The sequence below is a fragment of the Lonchura striata genome, chromosome 2 (genome assembly GCF_046129695.1).
Source record: "Lonchura striata isolate bLonStr1 chromosome 2, bLonStr1.mat, whole genome shotgun sequence".
Lineage (NCBI taxonomy): Eukaryota > Metazoa > Chordata > Aves > Passeriformes > Estrildidae > Lonchura > Lonchura striata.
Window position 1 is genome coordinate 16,112,625 of NC_134604.1, and position 16,970 is coordinate 16,129,594.

The following is a 16,970-nucleotide window of genomic DNA, read 5'->3' on the forward strand; positions in this document are numbered from 1 at the left end:
ATTTGTGTAAGTTTACAAAAGAGCAAAATGTAAAGCACCTGTGAGCTCACAGTAGAGTTTACTGATAAAAATGCATAAATGTTGAGCTGATGAAAAATAATTTGCCACTGATATAACAAAAATGCAACTGTCCTTATTGCTGCAGTAATTTTTGCTCAATAACCTGTCCCCCTGATCTTTGCAACGAAACCTTAGAATATGAATGATTTGGCATATATTTTATTACTCTTGATCCCTGTGCCTGTGTGACAAAAATATTTCATATCAACCCTGGTTAATATGAAACAGAGCCACAGCTGAATCTCTCCAAACTTTTGGAAAATACTTTTCTGAAACAACTGCTTCAACACAATTGCAATCCTTGAATAATGCTAAAAAAGGGGAAAAAAAAAAAAAAAAAAAAAGGAAGAAAAGTAATGTGAGTAGAGGCCATAGAGGCCATAATGGAATTTATTCTATTCTTAAACATTTCAGACATCCAGCAAAATAATTTAATCTCTCCACAGAAATAATATATTATGAAATTTTCATTGGGTATATCTAATAAAGTAGTATGCTAAGCATTTTAATATAACTTAAAAAAATCGGATCAGAGCAAAACATAGTTTTTTATATCTTGAAGAGAAATGTGTTTATGTCATTTTCTCCAAATGGAAAATAATTTTTTAAATCTTCCTTATTATTGGAAGGAATTCTTCCATGTTGAAATGCAGAATTTGAAGTCAAGATATTTCAGAGCTAAGAAATAATGTTTTTTCCTCTCTTTTTCCTTTTTTTTTTCTTTTTCCCAAATTGTTGACTGTCACGTAGATTAAGATGTAGCCATGTGTGGTTTTTACATTACAAAGCTGAGGAATTGGAGGAAAAGAGCACTGAAAAGATGGCATAAATCTGAGGTGCAGTCAGGAATTCCTCTAGTGTCTCTCTTAAAACTGACAATAATGATAATTTCATTGATTATTGGTTGTTTGTTTTTATTTGGATATCAGCATTTGGCTACTATAAACATAATGAAGGCACTACCTTACTTCACATAGCACTGAAAAACTTGTTTCACTTTTGACTTTCACGATTTGTACCAGTGACCAAAAAGGGAAATGCTCTATCTGCCAATCAGCTACTCCTGCCATATAAACACAAACATATTTAATTAATTTCATTTAAATGGCATTTCTCATGACACTTTTAGGACAAGAATTATAAGTGAAAAATAAAAATAATGTTAAAGAAGCAAAACCCAAACACCATAAGAAAAGTTTCTATGTGACCAAGTCTGGAGTTCAGAAAACTAAATTCCCGTATCAGTATTGTTTAGGTCATTATTACCTCAGTAACTGCAATGTAATTCACTTAAGTCAGTATTACAGTGATATTGCTCTATCAGAGACTATTCTGTAGCTATTAAACAGAATTTTATAAACTATACATTGCTTTAGATTAACGTCCACAGCTGATCATAGGTCACCAGTTGTGTCCCCAGAAAATATCCCCTGACTGCTACTCAAGGTGCTCCTTTTCTTTGACCTCTGTGTGTGTGTGACAGGGAGAAAGAGAGGGCAAAAATCATATATATAAAGTACTACAACACACTCTAAAAAACAGCTAGCTCTGACTCTGGCAAACCAAGGGAGGAAATTCATTTATCCACCTGTTTTTTGTGAAGTGTGGATTACTCTTTTATATGCTGTAATACCTGACATTCATTTTAACTGCTCCATCCACACTGATGGTGGGTGCACTTGGCTTTCTACAGTGTGAAGAAGGGTTTTCTTTTTCAGCTTCTGAGGATAAAAAACACCTGTGTTCTTCAAATATTTCATCCCTTGTAAGCTTTATATATAATTTAGCAAGCCCAAGACAGTTTCTAAATGAATGCTGCATACTACGACCACTTATGATCTTTCAACAAATAAGTTCTGTCTGCTTTTATATTTTTTTCTTACATTTTCTTTTTTTTTATTTGAAAAATGTGCTTTCCATCCAGCAACAGCATGCAGAAAAAAAGCATTGACTTCTGTATATAGGAATATTTCATTTGTGATCCATGTACGCCCTTTGTCTTGCCTGGAAAATAAGCTTTTAAGTAGGATTGCAGAGAAATGAGTAATTTGCTTTGTGTTATTAATCCCAAATTTCATTTTTTTTACTGTCTAGAGGAATATGTGCCCTAAATGTCAGCTTGTGTATTACGCCGTTTTGAAGGGCTTAGTTGTGAGTAGAAAGTATGTCTTTTATTACTTTATTTGATCAGGGTAGAAGTCTGTTTGGGAATTAAAAATGTATTTCCAGTGTGTTTGTAGAAATTGGGTAGATACTTATTTGAGCAGTAGTGTGTATCCACATACCAAAACCTGCTATGGAACAGAAAGAGGCAAGAAATGGGCCAGAAATAGATGAGAAATAGGTCAGACACCCCTTTACCCAGGCACTCACTGTTTGGCTGCCTCTGTTTACCACCAGTGATGGAGCTGAAAGGGCCACTCAGTTCCATTTTATTTCTACTTTTTTTTTCCAATCAGAAGTGTGCACATCAGCTCCATGTGGTGACGGCTGGCATTTCCTAGGTGTGGATGACCTTCTGAGCAACTTAGCAATGGCAAATTTCAAATGCAAATTATCCTAATTTTACTGACCAGCAGTCTGCAATGTTCCTTTCCTTACACTGCTTCTACAGACCCCTTGAGCTGTAATAAGAATTACATTTATGTGCAGGTGAGAGGTACAACAATGCAAAGAGTCAAAGCACAATAGTCCTGTGAAGCTGTGAGCATTCATTCCTGACAATCCCAGTGGAAGCTTTGGAGGAATCTCCTGGGTACCTCTGCAGGAAGGATTGCCTTCGTGGCTGTAAATGCTCTCTGAGTGTGTCAGTAAATCACATGTGGAATTCCCTCCTGATTCCCTTCCCCATCTCTCTCTCACTCTCCTTCACTGCCAGGCAGCAGCAAATCCTTCATTGTGGGAAATTTAGTATTTCATCCTGCTCAGTTTCCCTATTTGTCTTTACAAGCATAATTGCCCAGTGTGTGTGAAAGCTGCTACAGCATTGCTTATGTGTGTTTCTTGATTTACTAATTTTTACAACAGCAACAAAAAAAAAATTCAATTTAAAAGCACCGTTAATGTCAAGACATAAAAATCAAGCACAAATAACTCTCACTTCTGTGTTTGTTTGCTCATGATGGTCTAAGATAATCTGTACAAATACTACTCAGTATTTCTGAGGTACTCAGGTAATTTTGAAGTTGATATTTTTTCTTTATTTTGGATGTGACAAAGGCTAATGGCATCCCTTGTACTGTCTTTTACAGTTCTGCCTTTTCCATTTGTTTTTTCTTCCTCAAATTGTGTTGGTTGAACGATCAGGAAGTTGAAAATATTGAGAGAGAAATGACCAGAGTGTGTAGAATGCCATGTTTTGGTAAATGAGGATTTAGTGGAAAGGGAAGGTGTGATCAGGCACATAATCAAAAGGGGCTTGTGCAATTTCTTTGTTACTTTCTGGGAACAAAGTGTGCATTTTAGATATGTGCTCGCTGTATGAATGTGTCGAGTTGGATGGGGCTTTGAGCAACCTGGTTTAGTGGAAGACCTCAAAAAAGTCCACATTTTAAAGGGCACAGGGTTAATTTCTGCAGCAGAATGAGGCCTGGAGAAGGTTGTGAGTTGGGGCAGGAGAAGGAAAATTCTGGTGTTCCTTACATAAAGGCCAGGTCTGGCTTCTAGGTTGATCACAGATGATAATCCAGAAGAAAACTCATGTTTTTTCCCTTATATTTTTTTTTTTTTTGAAACAATGCTAACAGAACTATAGCATAGTTGCCTGCAAAAAGGTGCAGCTCTTTAGGAGTAGATCTGAACTCTCCCATAAGCCTTGGACCCATTGATGGAACTCCAGAAATGAGGAATTATATGGAAATGTTCATGAAAGTTGTTCAAGATCAGTGTCAGCTGAAAATAATTCAAAAGGCAATGGCACTTAGGTCACACACCTGTGAAAGTCCCTGACACAAAAGGATGAATCCTTACGTGCTTGGCCACAATAGTACTTGGTTCCCAAAGGTTTTGTTTGGCTTTTTTAGGCCACACAAAATGTGTAACTTCTTATTTAAATCATCAAGCATTCTGTCAACAGCAAGTGTAGCAAAGCTTTTTTTTAAAACTGTGATTCTTGTGTGCATCTTCATTTCTTTTCCCTCAAAGCTTCCCTTGGTTGCTTCCCAGGATCCCTGCAACACAGGCTTGCACTTCTATATCCCAGAATCTGCTATACTTCCAGGGTGTCCATGTTGTGTTGGGAAGTTCCCTGCAAGTGTCAACTACCAAATCTCCTACTCTCTGTACCTCTGCTTTCTATTGAAGTGAAAATTTGCCAACAGCATCAGCAACTTCTTTTGGCAACTTCTTCCAGTGCCTCGCTAACCTCAGAGTAAAGATTTTCTTCCTAACATTTAATCTAAATCCCTTCCCTTTTAGTTTAAAACATGGTCCCTTTTCTTATCACTCTCTGCCCATGAAAGCAAAACCTAAAGTTCATTGTGTTATTTGGAAAGTGAATTTTCAGAAATTAAGGGTTGGTAATACATCACGCATTCATTTCTGTAGCAAATATATATCTATATACCCTATAAGAGGATGCCAGGGAGGAAAGCAGAGCAACAAAAGTGAAAAATTATCACTTGATGCAAGGATTTGTCACCTGTTGACAGTTGTGCCTGTTGGCAGAAAAGTTCATTACAAATGATAAGTTGGAGGCTCAAAGCAGGACAGAGAGAACCGTTTAAGATTTGTCCTTGAAGGCTGCTGATGTACAGCATGGTTTCATTCTTTCTGTAGTGGAGGTTAGTGCAGCTTAATTTGTCTGTTAGTCTATTTTAAGATATCTCCCATCAAAAGAAAGACAGGGGGAAGGATGTTCATATTAAACCATATTGTCATAATTCTGGGAAAGGATTATGCCCTGTAATTATCTGTACAAATAAAGGGAGAGAGGTTCTGACAACCAATTAAAATCAGAGTACTGATATTGTAAGCCTAATTTTTATCAGAATGACTTGAGAACAAAAAGTTTGTTTCAATGCAATATTGATCATTCCAAAAGATCATAAAAATGCAGAGCAGACCAGGGTTCATCAAACCATTCAACCACTAGAGGCTTTTCTAATATGCACTCAAGAATTGGCCTTTTCTGTTGTCATATCCAGTGGTTTCTATTGCATCTAAATCCTCTGTTTCCATTGTACATTTTCAGTAAAAATTTTATAGATGTAATGTGGAATAGACAGCAGGAGGTCAAATGTGTTTTTTTCATGCTCCCTGTGGTGATGACAGTTGAAGCTGTGAACATCTCCCTCCTTCCTGCTCCTATTCAAACAGACAAAGTGTTTTGTACACAGAACCAGCCACATTTTTTCCCTACACCATTAACTGTAAAAAAGTATTTGTCTTAAGGACTGCCAAGTAAACAAGCATTTGACCCTTCATAGGGTTTTTCTCAGAAGAAATAAAATTTTAAAGGATATAGCAACCCTGTGATAATCTTAAAAGGCAGTTTAAATCCAAGGAAAAAAGAAAGCTCAGTGTGGGAACAACTCAGTCTGGGAATTTCTACTGCTTTATTTCAACTTTTTGTTTAGTTACTCTGCCACTAGTGTGTGTCACCCCTCCTGTTATCTTCCACTGTCCTTGCCCCAGTCTGGTATTCTGGTTCTGAGGGACATCAATACTTCAAGTATTATTTATCTGAAGTAAATATGCCTTTTAAACTTCCTTATATACCTTTAAAACTTCCATGTCCTAATTTATTCTCCATTGTACTTCCTGTTGTGGGTTCTTCTCTGATGAAAAAAATGACCCATTAAAAGTGTGGTATTTTCTTTTCTATGGTCATTAGACTCGGTTGTTTATGCCTAGTTATGAAATTCAATTAAATTCTGTAATACCATATTCCTCCTCCTCTTGCTGAGTGTTGACAGGTTTCTCACATCTTCTCCCTGAATGCTGGAACTGCACATAGATGGAGCAGATGGAGTTGTCTGCTTTTAATCAGGAAATACATTTACTTGGGAAACACATGCAATTTTTGTTTCTTAATTTTTTTTTTAAGAAGAAGGGAAATTTTATTTATTTGGTTCTTTCTAAGAAAATGAAAGCAGAAATGATCAGACAGTAGCTGTTCAGAGGAGTATTTTGATGAGATTATTTGGTAGGAAGAATTTAAAAGGTGAAGGAGAAGATCCTAAAAAGTGGTTTTAATGTTGACCTTCAGGTGTAGGGGATACAGAGAGGGAGAAGGGGTTTAACTCTCCTGTCTGGCAGCCATGCAGGCAGCCTTTAGTCAGGCCATGTGATTATAATCACAGCATTTCAACTTGCCTCTTTATCTAATCTCAAGGTAACTGCTTCACTAATTGATTTTCAGTAAGAAATATAATTATGTCTGATAATGGCTTTTTATTTGTCTTGTTGCTTGGATAAATAGAGATATTCTTGAATATAAACCTTGAGTTTTATTCTCGAAATAGTCAATAATGTGAGAAGACCAGTTACTCAAAGTATTTGATCTTTTGACCTTTGACATCTTACCGTATCACTATGACTATATAAAGTCAAAAGCCAATGACAAGAGCATCCTCTTTTGTTGGAAATCTTTTAACAATTGAGGTATTACTTTACCTCTGCTTCACTATGATATGTAAATATCTTATTTGTCTGATATTCTTTATTTCTCTTTTATATAGATTCATGCAATTTTCATGTCATCACCTGTACAGTTATTTTTGATGGAACATTCTGGTGGTCAGGTTCTTAAAGTAGTATCTGTAGCTACTTCCCTATACTGATATGAAATTGTGTTTTATACAACACATTGTATATGGTACTACACATCCTAAATAGCTTGAGCTGGTACAGAAAAGACAACAGAATATAAGAACATATAATGTCAATAACATGGTATCTTTTAGGGTGGAAAAGATCTCTAAGATCACTGAGGCCAATTGTAAACATAAGTTGACTAAATTAAAACTGAAAGTGGTATATTTTTAAAAAACATTTCATATTTTGGGGTAGTCCATTTCAGTGCTAATTTCAAGAAGCCAGACTGGTTTAAGTGACAGTTCTGAGAGCAGAAATATGGCCCTGAATGAGCAGCATGAGGGGACAAAAGGCTGGAACCCCTCACTTGTCATTGCTGGTTGTGAGCAGTCTCCTTGCTGATGGGTACTAAGATGAAAAGGATTTGGCTCCCTAAGGAAGCCAGCAGAATAAATATCCCAGATCCCTGGCATTTGTAGACAGCGAGAATCAGTAAAGCCATTACACTTCCAGAGCTGTCCACCTTCCCCTCATTTTATAATTAAAGGAGACTTCCAGAACCAAAATTACAGTTCCCAGCTTTCAGACAAGTGATGTAGAACAGGGAGAATTGCTGGAAGTGGTTTCATTTCCTCCCTCAGTTCAAATTTTAATCAATCTTTGTGGAGGAACAAGCCCAAATCCCATTCCCTAATGATACCTTCAGCCTGTCCAGCTTCATTTGTCACCAGGCTGCTACAGTCAGACTGCTCACAACCATGGATTTTGGCTTTCCTGTCATCATGACACCTGGATTTGAAAGTGCTCTCTCCTGCAGGAACCTTATTCCATCCTGTTTCATGTCCTTTAAAATCTTAACACTTCTAGACCTGGAATGAACATTTAGCTGTTATAATTTTTATTATTTTAATAAAAAGTCTTTGAGCTCTGAAACGGCGAAAGACATTCAAACACTTTCATTAAGATCTCTTCTGTGGTAAAAGGAACTGGAATGTCCTCATAATTACTCTTGTGGATATCTTCTTAATAGCTTTGGGGACACACACAAACATTTAATCATTAGGAAAGGAATGAATACAATGAAGGATATCATACTAATAATGTTTATAAACATGTAGAATTCATTAATTGGTAATTAATTTAGGAGATAAACACAACTCAATTTTGCTTTGAGCAATGAGATCATGGAGGTGTTTACTGTGGAAGAGATACCCTGCTATGAGTCTGTGTCAATCATTTTCCTCTTGTCCTTGGGTCTAAATCAGTGTTGATTTAATAAAGTTTCCTTGCTCCCCTTTTCTTACCAAGTATGCATTTTTCTTTCTCATGTTGTTACAAAAATTAAATTGGCATATGTAATGGGAGAGAGCCTTAAAATTGGCCTGTGTAACATGAGAAAACATCAAGGAAAAATGCCCTTTATCACCCTAGAAAGTACAGTTTAAATGAATGCAGAGCTGTTTTTTCATATTGCATCCACCTGTTCTTTCTTACCTTGATCTATTTCATTCAGCTGAAAAGTAAGATCTCTTTTCCCTAATTCTGAACATTTTTAGAAAATAAGAAAGCTTTTTTTTTTAAATCAAGCACTATTTATGCTATGTTACTTAGTAATTTAATTTAAAGGAAACTGTCAAGTTTAACTTGGCCTCAACTATAAACCTGTAAAAACACACTTTTGTGAGCTCTTTGTGACTCACCCACCAGGTTTAGTTTGCGTGCTTTTAGAAAAACTGGGTTTTTTGTCAAATGGAAAAATTCTTACTTTGCAATGTAATGTTTAAAGTGAGGGGTTTTCCTCTGATTTCTTTGAGAATAATTTTTCTTTTAAAAACACGAATATTTCACAATGGCATTTGCAGCCCATACGAGATATTGTTAATAGCAGAGATGAGACAATGCACTCCTAAATGAGGTAGATGTGTGGAAGGAAGTGCAAAACTTGAGGTGTGCTTTACTCACCACACTCTCTTCTTCCTAAGCTTCCTTAAGCAAAAAAGAAATGTGACATTACTGGGGAGGGAGAGAGCACAAAAAATCACACAATTCTGATTGCTCTTTTTAAAATACAAGGTAAAGATGACTGCCCTATTTTAATGTTTTCTATATTGTTTTTCATGTAAAAGGTATTCAAATCTTAGAGAAGAAAGCTGAATGATGCATTAAGACTGCTCCAGCCTGGGATGTATTTGCTGCAAGGTGGGGAAAAACTGTCACAAGGTGAAAAACTCTGTCAAGGTGGTCTGGTAACTCCCAAGTTTATTTCATTTGTTTAAAAAAAGAGTTAAGGTCAGATGACAGGAAAAGCTTGAAACAAAGAAACCAAAAACCTCTCAGAAAATCATAAAAAATAAAAGTGAGCTTAGTGCACTTGTAGATTTACATAAAAACTGAAGTTTGGGGGAGATTTTCAGGGTTGGAATGGTTTGCCAGCTGCAATTGGGTTGCAGCTCAATAAAAAGGGGGTTTGGCTTTGATGTTCTGAGACAGAGTGAAAATTTAACAGGGTAGAAATCCATTTGGATTCAGGTGAAATGTGCCACTTTGAGCTTACTATGCTGTTTAGTCTGGTGACTGCAGCACTAGCAAAACTACCCCAGCGTAAGGAGAAAGAATGCAAATTTCCACACTAAAAGAGAAGAGATAAGAAAGACTCCTCAGACCTTGAAGCAGACAGGGCAGAATGACCCACGAGTTCTTTCTCTACTTTCTGACAAAAACTGAGTACAAGAATAATTAGCTGTAAGTGTAACATGAAATCAGCAGAATGCATATGTATGAACCTGTTGTGAAATTCTATGCATATAGAAATTAGTCAGGGTAATAAAAAAGATCCGGAGTTCTCAGGGGTGCTCATGTCCATTGAAGGGCAATGAGTCCCCACGTGTGTCCAGCGCTGTGAATGAACATTCCCTACAAATATTCATTGGAATTGTAGGGTTTGAGTTTTCATCTGTGTTTCAGTTCCTGGTGCCAAGTGACAGGAAAAGTGTTGAGCTGCAATCAGCACCTTCTGCCAGCTCTGGTTTATCCAAAAAATGCATCAGGTGATGTCTTGACTCCCCTGTGAGCAGTGGGTTGGCTGATTCCCTGCCATGTGCAGAGAATATTTTGGTGGAAAGTCTGTCACGTTGCCTGGCATCACTGAGCTGGGTGAAAAATTTTGCTGTTGGTTTCTGTTATGTGCAAATCCAAGACTGATGATGGGGGAATCACAGCTTTTAAACACTCGGTGTTACAGCCTGACATGTGTCTGTGTAATGTCCTGTAGACATGTAAATTAGAGTCATTAATTATTGTAGAACACGTCAGTAGCCTGCCAGTTGTTAGTTTTTTGAAAGCAAAAATGTGCACACAAGGAAAATTCTGAGATGGCATTTTGTGATGTGAAAAAGAATAAAATCTCACTCAGCAAGCTGCCAGCTGTGAGCTGTTTCCAGTATCAATTCAACATGTCAATTATATTAATATGTACACTGACTAACAATTTTGCCAGAGAATGCAGTGGAGCACTCATTTTTTTTGTGGAGGATATAAAAGGAAGGTTAATATGTGCTTTGCCATATCAGATTATGTATAATAGTTATTATGTATCAAATTATGTATAGTAGGGAATAGTAGTTTGGCTGTATACAATTATTTTTGGGAAATAGTATCCGATAACAAGACTCTAAACATCACCTCGGTGGAGAAGTTATGACATTTATTATTCAGGGAATGAATTACCCATTTTGGAAGGATATGAGACTGAATTCTCAATTTTCTTATGTTTTCTGTAAATCCAACAAATAAAAAATCTCAAAGTTAATATATCTCTGCTTGCTGCTGGGATCAGTAGCTTTCAGAAATAGATGGAACTTTATAATCCATGTGTTACTTCCATGTGAAATATGGGTGATGTATTACTTGAGGCGGGATTGAAGGTGACATTTTGGCTTTTAAACTTGTGAAGAATTTTCCAGACTGGGAGAAAATGAAGGTTTCAAGAGGCAGTTTCCAGTGAAACCCACCCATTCCATGTCCTGGAATGCAATCCAGCTTGGGTTATTACTGTCAGAGCTGAATTTTGTACTCAAGGTTTTATCAGCATTTCAAATAGACAGCTGATTGCTGTTATAACAGAGCCTACTATTGCTTTAGCAGTTTTTTTCGCCTCAAAATATTTGTGTATTATCTGTGAGCATTTCTTTTAAGTATGAGAATATTCTCTTATATGTTCTGGCCAAGTATCTTTGTATTGCAATTGACACAGTACGTGCATTTGAATCCTACCACAGTTGTCTTCTCCAGTCTCATCTCATCCCTTTTCTCCTCAACATCCATTGAACAGATGGCCTTGAGCTTTATGGGGGTGATTAATTAAACTGCACATAACAGGAGTATTTTTTTGTGCATAAATTCCTCTTAACAGGATTTTAAATCCTTTTGGTGACCAATCTGTTCTGAGGGGAGAATATTTTTCTCTTTTCTGCTTTTAAGCATATGCAATATGTGTCGTAATATAAATGTAACTCTGTGTTGCACCAGTTTAAGCTGTTGGAAACAGTTTAAATTTTAAGCTGGCTGGTAAAGCTTAACAAGTCTGTCAGTAAACAAAATATTTGATTTTGATTGTGAGTTAAAATGTATGTCAGAAATACTAACCATCTGCAGGTCCTGGGGAGGATTTCAGATCTCCTGGAGCCTCTCTGTTGTGTCTTGTAACAAGAAGTTTGGTTTTGAATGCTGAATGTGTAAAACAAGCTAATTATGTGTGACCTGTGAGTATAGCCAAGGTTTCTTTGTAGAAATAACTGACCAAATTATGTCTGCTAATGAAAAAATATTTTAAAAAGCTTTGTTTTCTGTCTGCTGATGTGCTTTGCTGGACAATCTCCTAGAGGAGAGGGTAATAATTAGAGGTGTATTCAATTATATAGTCAATGCTCTAGAAGGTACAGCAGGAAATTCAATGTATGCTGTGGAAATCCAGCAGGAAGGGGAGATAGATGTGCCTGTACTTTTTTGTGTGTGCATATGGGTGTTCCAAGAGATTTGCTGTGTGTTTTTTCTGTGATTTGGTTTTAACAAGTTGGGAAAGAGAGCTAAACAGAAGCTTAGTACAAAAAGGGATTGATTCTCCTCCCAGATAGGTGGCTAAGGATATCCATGTATCTTGAAAAGCTGCTGCCTCTACTGTACATCTATTTATAGCCAATCTGTGGTACCTAACTGTGAATAGACAGACCTGAGAAGAATGAAATCTTTTGAGGTTAATCCGCTGTAATCCCTTGCTTGACACCTTTTCCAGCTGCTTCTTAAAAGTTTTCAATTCCTCAGGCAGTCTGCACATGATCTGGTTCCTTTTCCACTGATAACACCCAGGAAAAAGCTTAGGTCTCGTCAGAAGGCAAAAATATTCAGAATTTGGCATGCTCCTACACTCCCAGGAGTATAAATTTGAGTCTTTTTATATTCCAGATGCAATTTGGGGAATGTTATAGTGTTCTGGGGGAGCTTTTTCCTTTATAGGATGAGAAGAAAGAGGGTTTGGTGGGGTTAGGGATGTGTGCAGGCATGAGATGACAGTGTTCATTTAGGATGTATCTCAGGTGCTACAGACCTTCTGAAAAAATTGAACTCTCTGTCACCTTAATTATCCCATTTAATAAGCAGCCTCGTTTCTCAGCCTGCCTCGTTTGTTCAAGAAACTTTCTTCCTTTCTCATTTTGTCCCTCCCTGGCTCCCCTGGCTGCCACTGCCCCTCCTTTGGGGGGTTTAATCCTCGCGGCGGGTGATCCTCAGGCTGCTCTCTGAGCAGTGTCTGCTGCACCAGCCCTTTGTGCCACTCTGATCTCTGATCTCCTGGTCCCTCTGGCTGGGGCATGAGGCAGGATCAGAGCTGAGCTCACTGATGGGTTCTTAACCATGTGAGGAGCCCCTCTGAACCAAATGGCTGCCACCACTGGGATGTATTGCCACTTAGGCGCTCTAAATTAAAAGGCTTCTAAAAGGCTTGGCTTGATATGTGTGTGTGACTTAGCACTTTGAAAAACTTTGTTCAAAGGGGGAAACATAATACATGTTGTCAGAACCCCAGCCTGGTTCAGGGGTTCCGTGTGGGGGAAAAGTGTCTCCTCCAACCCGTGCTTCCAACGAAAGGCTCAGCAGTCTCTGTTGTCCTGTCTCAAGGCAGTTTATTGCAAGTTATCTAAAAGATTTTCTTCTCGAGCTGCTGTGGTTTGCTCACAGCTCAGGCAGAGGCACACACACACCCTGACATCCTCTCTGACTCCCGACTACTTCTTCTCCCCCCATCCAGGGCTGCTGCTGTCTTTTATATGGTACATTATGTGATGCATGTTTACAGTTTTTTTCCCCAATACCTACTACCTCTATTAAATGATGCCTTTCTACTCTAAACCAATCCGTGAGTGCCAACATCACCAAGAACATGGAGGTGAGGAAAAAGAAAGAGGAGGAACAGGACCAGCCCACATTCCTCCATCTTAAAACCTCTGACCCCCATGTACAAAGTAAAACCCCCCTGTACAGGTGTTAAAACCCCCTTGTACAATACTAAAAAATTCTTCCATCTACTTTGTAACTACTTCTACTATAATATATAAACATTTGTGACTTCTTGTTCTTCCTGCAAGGTTGGTAAATCATTCCATGGCTCAACCCCAAAATCACAGCTGTTTCCAGCTGCCTGCCAGGGTCTCAAATGCCTCTGACCTGGGCCTGGAACCTCCAAAAATGTCTGAAGGACATTTTGAGTTCCAACAACATGTGGTTGGGTTTTTTCCTTTTCTTCTGATGGCTTTTACTCATGCTTTTGTACAGTTGCCCCTGGCCAGTTTTGCCAGCATTTTGGGTCTCTATATTGTCACAAGAGGGGGCGCTTGGGATGAATTTTGCATGACAAAGCAGCAGTGAAATAGTTAATGCCTTCTGGCCTCAATTAAAGTGCAGCTGGCCCAAATCGGCTCAGAATATTTGTAGTTCAGAAATTGCTAATGCTCAAATCAGCCAGACTCCTGAGGCAAGGATCAGGGTGGCCTCTTTTCTCCATGGAGAGGCTGAGATGGCCAGCTTTAACTGGGTGCATGATCTAAGTTGAACACTCTCATTTAATACAAGCCTCCTTTCATCTTAATGCTATTGGCAGAGCAACACATTTGTCTCAATTTCCTCTAAACAACAGCTCTCAAGCCAAACCTTGAAAGCTGCAAATTCTGCTTTACCTCAGCAAAATCATATACCTTGGACTGACTCAGGTTTCCACTCAAGGTGACTAATTTTCTGTCTTGTCTCTTCCTGATATTAGAGGAATACATTAGTAGCATTGTTATTTTTACACCTGGAGAATAGAAGAGAAAAGGTTTCTGTTTTAAGTAAAAATTTGGAGCCTTCTACAAGGATACCAGAGCATTGCTCTGCTGTGGCACAGGTGATTTGTGAAATATGGAACTCAAATTTGGTTACGGCAGACAAAATAATCCTGGATTTGTTCAGAGTCGTTTGATGTCACACAGGAGTCAGTTCTGCAGACGAGGGAAGTACAATTTTCTGTCAATACACGGGTCCCAGTGTGATGGGACTCTGATTCTTGAGAAGATGCCTTTCAGTTCAAAGAACATCTCCTGTCGGAGAAAAAGAACGTGAGAACATCATACACTGTGCAGAATACACAATTCTGTATACAACTCCCTACTTATCTGGTGAAGATTTATCTGAAATCAGATTTTTTTTTTTCATTTTCCTTTTCTCCTCAGGGAATTAAATCAGAGCTAAAATAGTGTATTGTCAGTATTTTCCTTCTCCTCCAGTCACAAAAATGAAACATAAGAAAACATCTTACAGCCCTCTTAAAAGGTTTCAGAATTTATGCACAAAACCTTATCATTCAGAAGCTCTACCTGAGCTTCTTAATTATTATTTCAATAAAAGGGTGCCCAGACTGCAGACATTGAGGATTGTCTGATGGGTATGTCTTGATAGACCCAAATTTGATTATGTGATTATTGATTATTTGATTTTTGATTATTTTCAAATCGATTATTTTCTGCCTCTCTACAAATAAAAGTACATCCTATACTCAGTGAATTTGTCAGTTTGTCAGACATGGGATTTGTGGTTGCTGTGCTCCTCATTAGACAAGGAAGGTTGAAGTGTCAGGTAACAGTAAAATCTGATATTCTTTGTCTGGGAACAGCAGGATCCATAAATGCTCTGAATTTCTGCTTCAGTACAGCTGTTCAAAGGCATGAAAAATTCCTGGGACAAACTCAGCCCTGGATACACCTGGACCTAGGTCCAATGCAGATTTTTACCAGGCCTTGCTGCTGTTCTTTGCATTGATCTAATTATACAGCTTTGATTATCTTATTGATTTAGTGGAGGCCTGCCTGTTTCTGCCAGAGCTGAGCTTGGCTTTGTGAGTTCAGCTGGAGATGACTGAACACAGTTCTCTCAGGCTTGGCCAGAAGGTGATTCCCCTTTGATGCTGCCTCAGTTTGATTATGCAATTCATCAATGCATGGACTGCACACAAAATGAACTGAATCGAGACGAGGTTGTGTAAACTTGACTGGATAATGAAGTTGACATAGCACTTTGCCAGCAGGTAGAAAAAAACCCACTGCCTTGGACAACAGATCAGCTCAGGCATCAACTTTATTCTTAAAAGGTGTTGGAATGTAAGCATGAAATGCTTTGGGTCAGGCATATGTTTTTTCATGAAAAGGGTAACTTTGTCTTGTGCTGATCTTTCCTTTTAAAACCTTGTATTTTATATTTTAAGGAGGGGGTCAAAGCAAATGTCTCAATGCTTTGTTTCTTGTTTTTTTTTTATTTTTATTTTTTCTTTTTAAAAATCTTTCTGAATTTCCAGTTTTACTGACCATGTACTACTCACCACTTGGGTAAAAATGCTGTAACACAGATGAGCCCAGAAATGATAGGAAAGCCTGAAATATAGATTACTACTATCTATTGTCATTTTACAGAAAAAAAAAAATGATTCCTGGTAAATTGATTTAGGTCACACAGTGAAGGATAAGTGTTCCTCCCTCCAGCAACTAATACTAGTGGTAATCCATAGCTACAGAAATTTAGCTTTGGAAAGGTGAATGAATGAACATGAAATTTTGGAGACTGCTTAAAGAAAAGAATGTGCTGTCTCTACACAATCTATTCTATTCAGTGTTTGTGAGTGTTTGGATAAAAATTGACTGTGCTCAGTCAGTGAGTGTTTAGGTCAACATTTACTGAAGAAATCAGATCTTTCACAGTTAAACATGAATTGAATGAAATTTTCATTATTACCAACAGAGACCACCAAGCTCCATTATTGTGTAATCTGTAAATGAAGGAATCGTGTCAAAGGCATCATATCAGTTTTCTTTAATGAAGCAGCAGTGCTATGCACAGGCACAGCTGCTGAAAAATAACTGTACATGGAACCAGAACAGTTTGCATTAATGTACTGATGCCTTCACCTGAAACAGTTTTCCAATCTCATCAGCATCCTGAGAGAGGGCAGTGGTTATTCTGTTAAAGCTGGGGAGTTCTGCACAGTTTTTCCTGCCTAGATGAGGCTGTGCACGCTGTCCATACAGTGGTGCTGCACAGCAGAGTTAATGAAGCTGTTAGCATGCTCTGTCATGCCAGGAAACATCCTGAAAATAATTAGGAAGTGACTGGGAATATTTAGACAGGGTGCATGGTAGATATGCTGAATTTGCTCGTAGAAGATACAGGATTGCATTTAAAAATACTCAATGACCTCCAGCAGCTGCTGTACTCAAGTCAAAATATGGAGTTGGTGAAGTCTGTTATGCTCCTGTTGTGGTGAAAGGTATGAGGTTCTGTGATCCACTGCTTATCTGGTGAACACAGAATTCATTAAAAAATAACCCAAGAAAGCACAAAATATTTTCATGAGAGGGATGTCAGCATATTTTTCCAAGTAGATTTGGTAGTTGCATGTCTATTATCTTATGCATTTTTTTATCCTGTGTGTAAACTAAATATTGTGTGGGGAAAAAAAGAAAAAAAGACAAAAGTGCATTTTAGATGGGCAGCATATGCATCAACTAATGGGGATGTGTAGGTTAAACTGAAAAATGTAAGAATAATAAGAAGGAAAATTAAGGTTTGTGCCAAAATAA